Below are 12,417 nucleotides of genomic sequence, written 5' to 3' on the forward strand. Positions count from 1 at the left end.
GGAAGTTTATGAGCAGAAAATCATGATGGCAGAGTTTCACATTCTTTTTCCTACTCTTTCCTATGTTATTTTCCAACAGGTAGTATTAAAAATTACTCCTGCTTACCTAGATGCGTTGGGGTGAGAAGAAATTAGAGGGTTCAGAGAAGCAGTGAAAAAACCACGGGGTGACCTTGGACAAGTCAAACACTCTCAGTTCCAGAAAACCCAGTAATAGGGTCGCTTTAGTGTCTCCATGAGTTAGGCATGACCTGAAGACACACAATAATAATCATCCTGTTGACTGATTTCTTCTCTGGTCAAAATTCTAAGAGGTCATTAAATGAAATCAACATTGGAGCTGATATATGTATAGCTGTTAACATGCAGTTAGTTTGTTGTCAACAGGCTTTTAAAGTACATTTTGTTGGTATGTGCTGCTTACATACTTAGGGTTTGCCCCAAATGTAATTCCTATAAGAATTGTTATTGTTGTTGTTTAATTTGCTTAACCGTTTTGATTTGCTTCTGGTATTGTTGTTGTATTATGTTTTGTTGTATTGTGTTTTGAGGCTTCGGCCTATGTGAGCTGCATCGAGTCCTACGGGAGATGCTAGCGGGGTACAAATAAAGATAATAATAATAATAATAATAATAATAATAATAATAATAATTTTAACAGACTCAACAAATAATAAATCAGTTTATTATGTGACTGAACTTCACTTACATACATACATGAAATAAGAGATCAGCTGTGACATTGTGTATACGTGCACATTTTCACTCTAATTCACGTCTTCTCAATATGCCTACATACTACATAAGAATGGTGATTATTACTTTTAACTAAGCACAGTTATATAGTTCATGCATTATATAGTCCATGTTATCAAAATCTGTAACATTTATGTCTCCTATGAAAGGGCACGGTGTCTGTTCTCTCATTTCACAATACTTGGAATGCTGATTGTGCCTGAGGTTTTGTCTACATGTGCTTACATAAACCAAATGAAGTTGGCAGGTGGCCTACTTTAAATTGGCCTGGTGGGGTGAGGTTTTTTTTTAATGGTTTGGTGTGGTTTGATTTTGTTTTTCTTCCATCTGAGCAAAGGTTACCACTCAACCCAGATATATGTGTATGCACTAGCATCCAGTTAACAGAAATGTTAAAATTCCATTTGGTAGAAGTGGCAATTCTAGACTGATATTTGATCTTGGCATCACAAGAAAAAAAACCCACCAATATGTTACGAGGATATTAAAGTTGATTTCAAATGGTTCCCTTTTTCAATTGAAAGTCAGTTTTATCAGTGATTCATTGCCCTCAAAACATTCTTCTTCACCTATACAACTTCTAAGAAAGCATGCTGTACTTGTTTGTGTGGAGCACATTTACTTATTTCCTGCACAGATATCCAGGATAGTGGAATAGGGCTCTGTCAGGGCCCCAAGACTTGCATGGCTGGGTAATACATGTGTCAAACAGAGACCAGATATCACTGTAAAATTCATCCTGCTCCATAGAGATGTAGAAAAATATTGGATCATTACATGTCAGTACTTATGGTACAAAGAACAGGAACGTAATGACAAAGATAAATTGACTTTGGGCACATGTATCTTTTAAAGGTTCCCAGGTATTCAAAATCAGTGTATCCCTGGGCATGATGGTCCTGTTCTGAGTACCATGAGTACAGACATGTGAAGCTCCATTCGACTTGATTTCACCCCCGCCCCCCACCAATGTTTCAGCTTTTAAAGCAACTGGTTTACTCATGAAGTGGTTAACCAGTTAAAATTCATATGTTCTATCCAAGGTGGTTCCTTGCCAAGTGGTTCCCATCCATCATTGAAAGAAAGGACGTGCATTTGAACCACCATGTTCACACTGCCCCATCATCTTTAGACTGAAGCATATCACCCTCGTGAGCCTAAATTTTTAAGTGACAGAGTCCATCTCTTCTGTCCATATAGGTGCCTAGTTCCTTTCTACTATAGAGATATTTGATATTTGTATTAGCAGAGTACAGCAGACTGGTGTAGTGTCTATGATAGAATCAGGAGTTATTATTGTAAAATTACTATAAAGAGTGAAAGCACAATACAAACAGGACAATTATAATTTCATATCCCCCTCCCCAGAGTGGTCAAAAACCATAGCAGTCTACTTTGATCCTGTAATTCAGTGGTTCTCAACCTGTGGGTCCCCAGTGTTTTGGCCTATAAATCCCAGAAATCCCAGCCAGTTTACCAGTTGTTAGGATTTCTGGGAGTTGAAGGCCAAAATATCTGGGGACTCACAAGTTGAGAACTACTGCAGTAATTGTTACAGACTAGTGCATCTGAATAAGGCATCTACCTCTTCCTCAAATTCCAGTGGGTCTTGCTTTTTATCTTGCTTTCTGTTGTATACTGAGAAGGGCTATCCTTTATTAAGCCATACACATTTGTTTAGACTTTTGGTGAGAATCCTGTGGCCCTTCAGATGTTATTGAAAGGCAGCTGTCAGTGTCCTCAGCATTGGCTAATCTGCTAAAACTTGCAGTCCAACAATGTCTGGTTGACTCTGCAATATTCTTATCCCTAGTCTTAATATTATTTTCTCCTCCTCCTACAGGGTTTCAGGTTTTCCTTGTCATTATAACCTTCCAAATCTCCCAGATGAGCATTCAGTCCAAAAGACTGATATATGCAATTCTGAAAACCAGTGTGGTATAGCAGTTTGAGTGTTGGACACTGAGAGGCAGTTTGATAACCTCGGGCAGGTCATGCTATCAGAAGAAGGCAAGGGCAGATCTCCTCCAATCAAATTCTGCCAAGAAAACCCACAGGTTCACCTTAAGGTCACCATAAGTCAGAAATTATTTGAAGGCACACAACAATGACTAGCTATAAAGTTGAAATTTATTTAAGGTTTTGGAAATAAATAAGTAATACAATACTTCTTTATAGTAGCAGAAGCAGGGTGGCATGTTTCCTCCATACATTATTGCTTAATAAATTAAAACAGAAGCCTGCAATGACTGACCAAAACCTTCCACTGAAATCCATTACCACCCAGAATAAAGAAGGAAATAAGAGAAGAATGTTATTTTGTTGTGGAATTGATCTCAGTCCCATTTATGACTGATCCTCTATTCTCCTTCCAGGTGTGTGCGCGCATGCGTGCACATGTGTTTTAGTGTAATTGATAAAACAAGTAAAACAAGACGCATTACTGTGTCAGAACCTGGCATTAATACAGAATTAACATGGAACACACACGAACACACAGCGTGTACATTCCTCGATCCCAATAAAACACAAATGTTTAAAAACAAAATGAATGTATCCAAGGAAAAAAAATTAAAATTACCCCCCAAAAGTGCTCAAAACCCACAGCTATCCAATGCACTTAAGAAAACAACAGTGCTGCTTTGTGCAAGAGGGAATAAATTATTACATTAATCATATGCAAATTTACTTGGCAGTAAATCCCTTGAACTTTTAAGTAAACACAATATAAAATTGTTGTTAGCTAAATTTGGTACACAGGGTTACCTCCCACCATCGTTTTGTTTTTAACTGAGCTATTAACTGTTCCAACTGCATTATTAAAACTCTTTTCTCTATTCCAGGGTGGGATCCAGTTTGTGCTTGTGAGGCCTTCTCATCCAGCTCTGCACTGTCTTCTTCTCTGCCCTATCCATCATACTTTTAGGATCTTTTTTTAAAAAAACAAACAAACATTGTTTCCTCAGGGATTATTTTCAGAAACTGCAGCTGGAGTTGGAAATATTAATTTGCCCCACATATCGCAACATATGTACAGTTGGGCCCTCAGTCGCCACTGGAGTTTGGTTCAAGGACCTCCCATGGATACAAAAATATCTGGATGCAGAAGTCTCATGTATACAATGGAATAGTAAAATAATGTTCTCTTATAGAAACTGGTGAACAACTCACATGAGTGGCATTGAGAGTCTGAGGATCTGTGAAATGGTGGCAGGCAGCAGCAGGGGATGCCAACACATGAAAGTAGTGTTCAGGATGCGGCAAAATCAAGATCTGTTTTGGAAGTATTTTATACAAATAGGTTGGGTCATGTTAGATTGAATACATGGATGCAAAGGGCTGATTATATCTCAAAGGGACAAAAAAGAGAGAAAAAGTGAGAAAGTAGGAAGGAGAGGAAAAGTGTGAAAGCGAGAGAGTGAGAGAGAAAGCGGGAAAGATGGAAAGGAACAGAATAAGGAAGCTGTGGCATTCCTCAGGATCGAACTCAGGAGAGCTGACAGATTTACCCAAGGAAAATCAAAATCCATACTGAGTAAGGGGAACTATGTTGACCCCTTCCATGCAGCCATATAACCCAGAATATCCACAGTGGGTTTCTATAGCTGAGTGGGGTAGAGATCCATAATGCTGTTTGTCCCTGAATATGTTCTGTTAGCAAATGTTATGATCAGAAGCTTTTTCTACCAGTTCCCCAAGCCATGTTGTTTTAACCCAGTATAAAATGGGAAGAAACAGAAATGAAATCAGGGACTTTTCAGTCAGTCTGGGTGTGCCCTGTGTTGGGAGCTGCAGTCCAGGAAAATCTGGTAGACCTCATTTTGCCCATCTCTGGGTAAGAGATGAGACGTATGTGCCTTTGCTCTGATAATTGGACAATGGAATGACTTAGAAATACAGGGCAACTGACATTAAAAAAAATAAGGGTTTTTTTTTAAATAGTGAGGGATATGGCCACAAGCTGTCGACTTATGGTGAATTTCATAGGATTTTCTCAGGCATGGAATACCAATTCCTTCCTCTTAGATATAGCCTACAACGGTATTAGTTGGTGGTCTCCCATCCAAGTACTAACAGGAAGCCTGCTCAGCTTCGAAAATCATTTTGGATCAGGTGGCTTTAGGGTATTTAGGCTCATATATGATACTTGTCTTCTTTCCGCATGAGATTGATACCATGTTAGAAGCACAAAGCAAGAATTAAAATTGTATAATTCAAGTAGGTAAGTTCAGTTGCAAACTACATGTTTTTACTTATTGTTTACAGCATGGAAAAGCTAATTTTGGACTATAACCCCCACCCCACAGAATCCAACTTTTATGGTATGGGATTTGGGGTGTTGTCTCCCAGGAACTTTTCTAATCACTACATAAAAACACACGTGTGGGCTTCTCAAAACATGCAGGGCCTTTATTATGTCAATTAGAAGAATCCAAATTCACCATGTCACTACAGGCAGTCTCTAAGTTACAAACATCCAACTCATAGTATTGCAGTTTTTTGGGCTGTATGGCCATGTTCTAGAAGCAGAGGTTGTGGGACCTCACCACCTCTGAGGATGCCTGCCATAAATGCAGGTGAAACGTCAGGAGAGAATGCTTCTAGAACATGGCCATACACCCCAAAACTGGATGAAACAAGAGAAAGTGAGAGAAATTTACCCCTTGGAAGGGAAATTGACCCCTGAGAGAGTTATTATGGGGGAAAGGTGTCTCCACTGAATTTTTATCACCAATCTTTGTTTCCACAACAATTTAATTTCTTTAAAAAAATCCAATAATCACAGGGACAAAAAGTGAGGTGAAATTTTCTGAAAAGGGGCACAGGCAGGAAAACGAACACCACAGGAGTGATAACCCTTGCCTATGCTATCCAAAGTGTGTGCGTGTGTGTTTATTGCTGGAGTTACACTTTAAAATAAACCTATTTCAACTTACATACAAATTCAACTTAAGGACAAACCTACAGAACCTGACTTGTTTGTAACTTGGGTTAAAAGGTAGTTTAAAAATGCAGCAGAAAAAAGTGGCATCATCACAGGACACATCCGTATCTTGTTTGCTTGGGATGTTATAGAAAGGTGGCATGTGATCACAAGTTTCAGACCATTCTACCCTTTCCACAAAATAAAGGTGACCAGGTGCAAAAGACATTAAAGAAAGCAATACAATCCCTTATTCCATTTGAAGCCACAAGATGTATCTTTTGTGTTTATGAGCACATTGTTGAGGAATTAAACATGTTGAAGTTATTAAAATTATTGATAACACAAATTCCCTAACAGATCTCTTCAGAAGTTAACAACACTGAATAGTCACAACAAAAGAATTCTAATCAAAACCTTTACAGCACTAGCAAAATAAGAAAAAGTGCATTAGAAAATGTTTGTTTTATGCACTGTGAATGTGAGTTTCTACTCAGAGGGACAATCAGTGAATCCTTGGCAGAAGACATGAAAAACATGCAAAGCAGATGACTTAAGGAAGGTAACCTACAGGTTTTATATCAAGTGAATCCCTAGAAAGAACTCATAACTTTTTAAATGCACATATATAGCCATATTTACCCAACATGACAGGAACAACTGCTGTCACTATCACCCTACTTTCTTTCAAGGCTGGGACAGAAACCACACATAAAGCTCTTGATTCTTTGGTTATCTTGCAACCCTAACACAGCTACACCTTGCAAAGAAAAATACTTTAAGGAAATGTACTGAGCATTTTCCAATCTATGATCTTTCAAGTATTTGCTCCTTGGCATAGCTTTGCCCATTAAAAGGCAGAATCTGAGGTGGTCAATAAAGCCTAACTTCATTTAAGTTGACCAGATGTCAGTCAACTTAATATGTTAACATTTTCCTACAGCATATCAGAGAGCAAAATGTAGTTTCCATTTTTATAGTATGTTTCACTGATACCAATTAAACAAAAAAGCAAGGTGTGAAATGACACTTGGACGTTCAAATGCCCTGTTGATTTCAATAGAATTGTTTCACAGCTGGCTTGCCCCCATTTTCTCACTGTATAAAACTGAGCATCCCGTTTGTGTCATACGAAGTGTGATTAAAAAATCTTGGAAACTATCAAAAGGTGGACAGCTGCTGAATTTGGGATAGGAGATGAGTGAAGTAGACGTAATCACATATCTGAATGTAATCTTGAAGTTGGCTTTCGAATGAAATTTATTTCTAGCCCATGATCTTCCTCTCCCATCTTTTAAAGGCAATGTCAAAATTGGGACAAAAGAAAGAACAAGTTGGACTAAGGGAATCCACAGAGAACTTTGGATACTTTGGACAGGTGCTGCTCTTTCTTTCGCCCCTCAGGTAGATTACAACTGCACCTGACTGTGTAGATTAATTATGTTATTTAATTGCTTGCATGTCTGCCATTTGATATGCTTTCATATACTACTTGACAAAGTAATACTAAAGATGCATTGTTATATGCCGTTGTGTAATTTCTGGCATATGATGACACAATGACAAAGCATATCACTGGATTTTCTTGGCAAAATTTGTTCAAAAGGCTTTCTTCTGAGGCTGAGAAAGTGTGCCTTGCTAAAGATCTCCCAATGTGTTTCCTTGACTGAAGGGGGATTCAAACCATGGCCTTCAGAGTCATAGTTCAATTCTCAAACCATTACACTCTACTGGCTCCTTGATACTGGAAGTACATTAGAATGGTTACATTTGTTCAGCAACTAAAATATAACGCAGGTCTGGAAAGCGCTGAACACTTTGTTGCCAGAATAGTCATTTTTTTGTAGTTTGTTGACATTTCTACATATGGAATTAATGAAAAGAAAATATTTGTTTTAAAATTATTTGTGGTTTTCATGGAATATTTCTTCTCTCTATAAACCAAAGATTTCCATAAATTGTTTACAAGTTGGCTCAATGTATTTTTCTGGATTAAATCCAATTGTTAGCCTCCACCAGGGTAGAACTGATGAATGAATGGAAATGTGATAAACTGGTCATTCCAGACTCCACTGATTTTTATCAGTCTATTCTACCTGGAATATACAGCTAGATTTTAGTTTCTGACTCCTATTTATTTTGTCAACAATTTATAAGTTATTCTAAGACCTTTTTTTTTCAAGGATGCATTTAATCCCCCAATTTCTCTTTTATGAGAATTCTATATATAGCATGATCTCCTTATGCAAGGATTTGATATCCATGGATTCACTTACCCATGCTCCAAAAATATTCTCCTTCTAGAAACTTTGGATCTTCCAGTGTGATTCTGTAGTATGTTTCCAAACCATACATTGTCAAAGTATAGAGTTCGGTATTATTCACCATTTTCAGGTATCAAAAACACACAAATATTATAAAACATTCTGCAAACATGTATATTAAAATGCAGTTTCATAAAAGATGTCTATCATAGCATTTCTATAAAATACAAAGCAATGACATAAGACAGACACCAAAGCACAGGACATGAGTTTAAAATCCATGCTTTCAACTAGCTCGGTAGGCCTATGGATACAGGAGTCATAGTATAACTCTTTTCCTAGGTGTTGAGAACTCAGCTATATTTCTATTAGGTTGTAAGGAGACCTTTGAGGAGAGGATATTTCAAATTATATGCTCCTAACAGAAATCCTGCAAAAGGAATTATTTTGTGAATAAAAGACCAAAGCAACTGAGAAAGCGGGCTATTATTTACAACCTACAGTACCTTTTAAGGCCCACACAACTCCTCCCTTGTTCCAGACATTGTTCTTTCAGGAGAATACGGAGTCTTCTTTCACAGGGAATGTGCTCTTTTCATTCCCAGGATGGTGCAATGGGTTAAACCCTTGTGTTGGCAGGATCAGCGGTTCAAATCCAGGGAGAGTGGGTTGAGCTTCCCCTGTCAGCTCCAGCTCCCCATGAGGGGACATTGAATCATAGAATCATAGAATCAAAGAGTTGGAAGAGACCTCATGGGTCATCCAGTCCAACCCCCTGCCAAGAAGCAGGAATATTGCATTCAAATCACCCCTGACAAATGGCCATCCAGCCTCTGCTTAAAAGCTTCCAAAGAAGGAGCCTCCACCACACTCCGGGGCAGAGAGTTTCACTGCTGAACGGCTCTCACAGTCAGGAAGTTCTTCCTAATGTTCAGATGGAATCTCCTCTCTTGTAGTTTGAAGCCATTGTTCCGCGTCCTAGTCTCCAAGGAAGCAGAAAACAAGCTTGCTCCCTCCTCCCTGTGGCCTCCTCTCACATATTTATACATGGCTATCATATCTCCTCTCAGCCTTCTCTTCTTCAGGCTAAACATGCCCAGTTCCCTAAGCCGCTCCTCATAGGGCTTGTTCTCCAGACCCTTGATCATTTTAGTCGCCCTCCTCTGGACACATTCCAGCTTGTCAATATCTCTCTTGAATTGTGGTGCCCAGAATTGGACACAATATTCCAGATGTGGTCTAACCAAAGCAGAATAGAGGGGTAGCATTACTTCCTTAGATCTAGACACTATGCTCCTATTGATGCAGGCCAAAATCCCATTGGCTTTTTTTGCCGCCACATCACATTGTTGGCTCATGTTTAACTTGTTGTCCACGAGGACTCCAAGATCTTTTTCACACGTACTGCTCTCGAGCCAGGCATTGTCCCCCATTCTGTATCTTTGCATTTCATTTTTTCTGCCAAAGTGGAGTATCTTGCATTTGTCACTGTTGAACTTCATTTTGTTAGTTTTGGCCCATCTCTCTAATCTGTCAAGATCGTTTTGAATTCTGCTCCTGTCCTCTGGACTATTGGCTATCCCTCCCAATTTGGTGTCATCTGCAAACTTGATAATCATGCCTTCTAGCCCTTCATCTAAGTCATTAATAAAGATGTTGAACAGGACCGGGCCCAGGACGGAACCCTGCGGCACTCCACTTGTCACTTCTTTCCAGGATGAAGAGGAAGCATTAGTGAGCACTCTCTGTGTTCGTCCACTTAACCAATTACAGATCCACCTCACCATAGTTTTGCCTAGCCCACATTGGACTAGTTTCCTTGCCAGAAGGTCATGGGGGACCTTGTCGAAGGCCTTACTGAAATCCAGGTACGCTACATCCACGGCATTCCCCGCATCTACCCAGCTTGTAGCTCTATCGAAGAAAGAGATCAGATTAGTCTGGCATGACTTGTTTTTGATAAATCCATGTTGACTATTAGCGATGACTGCATTTGTTTCTAAGTGTTTGCAGACCACTTCCTTAACAATCTTTTCCAGAATCTTGCCCGGTATCGACGTGAGGCTGACCGGACGGTAGTTGTTTGGGTCATCCTTTTTTCCCTTCTTGAAGATTGGGACCACATTGGCCCTCCTCCAATCTGCTGGAACTTCTCCTGTTCTCCAAGAACTCTCAAAGATGGTTGCCAATGGTTCCGAAATGACTTCCACTAGTTCCTTCAATACTCTGGGGTGTAGTTGATCTGGCCCTGGGGACTTGAACTCATTAAGAGCGGCCAGGTATTCCTGGACGACTTCTTTCCCAATTTGGGGTTGGATGTCCTCCAATCCCTCATCCACTCCATCTTGCTAAGGTTGAAGACTCTTTTTGTGAGAAGACCGAGTCAAAAAAGGCATTAAGTAGTTCTGCCTTTTCCCTATCCCCTGTCAGCATTGCCCCATCTTCTCCTCGAAGAGGTCCTATCGCCTCCTTGTTTTTCCTTTTTCTACTGACATAAGAATAGAAGCCCTTTTTTATTGTTTTTAATGTCCCTGGCAAGTCTGAGCTCGTTTTTTGCTTTAGCCTTGCGGACCTTTTCCCTACAGGTGTTGGCTATTTGTTTGAATTCTTCTTTGGTGATTTCTCCCTTTTTCCACTTCTTGTGCCTGTCTCTTTTGTGTCTTAGCACAGTTAGAAGTGCTAAGACACAAAAGAGACATGCACAAGAAGTGGAAAAGGGGAGAAATCACCAAAGAAGAATTCAAACATGAGAGAAGCCTCCCACAAGCATGGTAAAATATCAAATATCCAGGCATCCCTTGGGCAACATCCTTGCAGAGGGCCAATTCTCTCACACCAGAAGTGACTTGCAGTTTCTCAAGTTGCTTCTGACATGAATTTTTTTTCCCAGGGAGCCATTATTTAACACTATGACACTGAAAATGTTTGAAACTGTTAAATTTTGACCATGTAAGCACACTGTGCCTTATCACACTACTCTGTTATAGCACTATGATTCAATTTTAACTGCAATGGCAACAGGCTATGAAATCCTGGAATTTACAATTTAGGGAAGGGAATTTATAATTCTAAGCTAGAGAGCTGTTGGGCCTCAATAAATTCCTATCACCAGATTCCACAGAGTGTTATCATGTCACTTAAAGTGGAAAAGTAACATTATAACAGTGTAGTGCGATATTGACTTGATTTAAAAACTGATTTGCAACATCAGCAGCTCTCATATTTTTTAGTTGGCAGTTCTAATGAGCATTTGTCACCTAACAAAGGACTGCCAACTTAGGGATGCAAGTGACTTCAATTAGACTTTTACTTTTGTCCCTTATATGCTTAGGACATTGTCACATAAGGCAGTGCAATTTGCTAGCCAACTTGCTTCTTATCATTCAATTAACTGACTTTAGACAGTTGTTTCTTCTTCAGTAGCGGCTCTTATCTTTATTTGCATTTTATTCATTGCAATAACACTTACTTGTTAGCATGATCAGATGAAAGGGAGAAGACCAAATATTTATTGCTATATTTACACCCCACTGTTATCAGCTCATTAATTCAGTATCCAGTCTCCTAGTCTATTGCAACATCTTTCTTGTCTGTTCCACACATGCTTCATAATTTTCCAAATATTAACTCTTTCACAGCTAGAAGCATGGACATTTTAAACTTGTACAATATATATTAACATTACACTGATATCTAAAATGGGCTTTAGTGTTGCAAACTCATTTGTTGAGAGCTGGGGCACACTATAATAGCCTCTCTTCTTATTGCACAATCCTATTGATAAGTGCTTTCAGAAAGCTGAAAGCACTTTTAGATAATCACAGCTGCTGGGACGTAAGCTCCCCCCCCCCCAATCCATTCATTGCCTCTCTTTGTCCATGTTCACCCCTTTTTATGTTTCCCCAGAAGAACTGTGCGACTTCAAGAGTTCCGAATCCCATATGATTTGGACTTAACAGTTAATTACTTCTACATTTTCTGAGTTCACAAGCAGCCCATACAAACACTTAAAATTATATATATATATATATATATATAGTTAACTTTTGATTGACAAACTTTGTTTACCTATATGGAAATGTACAAGCTGGAACTTCTGGAAAAGAAGGAAGAATGAAGTCTTGCAAAAAGTGACAAAATGCTTTCAATTAATAAAAAAAGAATGCATTCTACAATTACAAGTGTTTTCTCTATTTTATATATTCTGCAAGGTGCAGTTATGATTGGCAAGCCTTTTTTAGGGCTCCACAGGCATGAGTGAGCTGGCGCTTTTGCAAAATGGACAAAGGAAGTCTTCCAATCAGTAAGCAAATGCTTAATCAAGAAAACAAAACCCTATCAGTGCTTGGAATTACCCACACAACTGCACAGTTTCTAATGTATTTTAAAGAAGCAAACAGGCCGCAAAATGGGAAGATATGACTTTACAGTCAGAGGTCCTCTTAAAAAGTGGAATGGCAAGGAAGTTGGGGA

Source organism: Anolis sagrei, chromosome 4 (assembly GCF_037176765.1).
Source record: "Anolis sagrei isolate rAnoSag1 chromosome 4, rAnoSag1.mat, whole genome shotgun sequence".
Classification (NCBI taxonomy): domain Eukaryota; kingdom Metazoa; phylum Chordata; class Lepidosauria; order Squamata; family Dactyloidae; genus Anolis; species Anolis sagrei.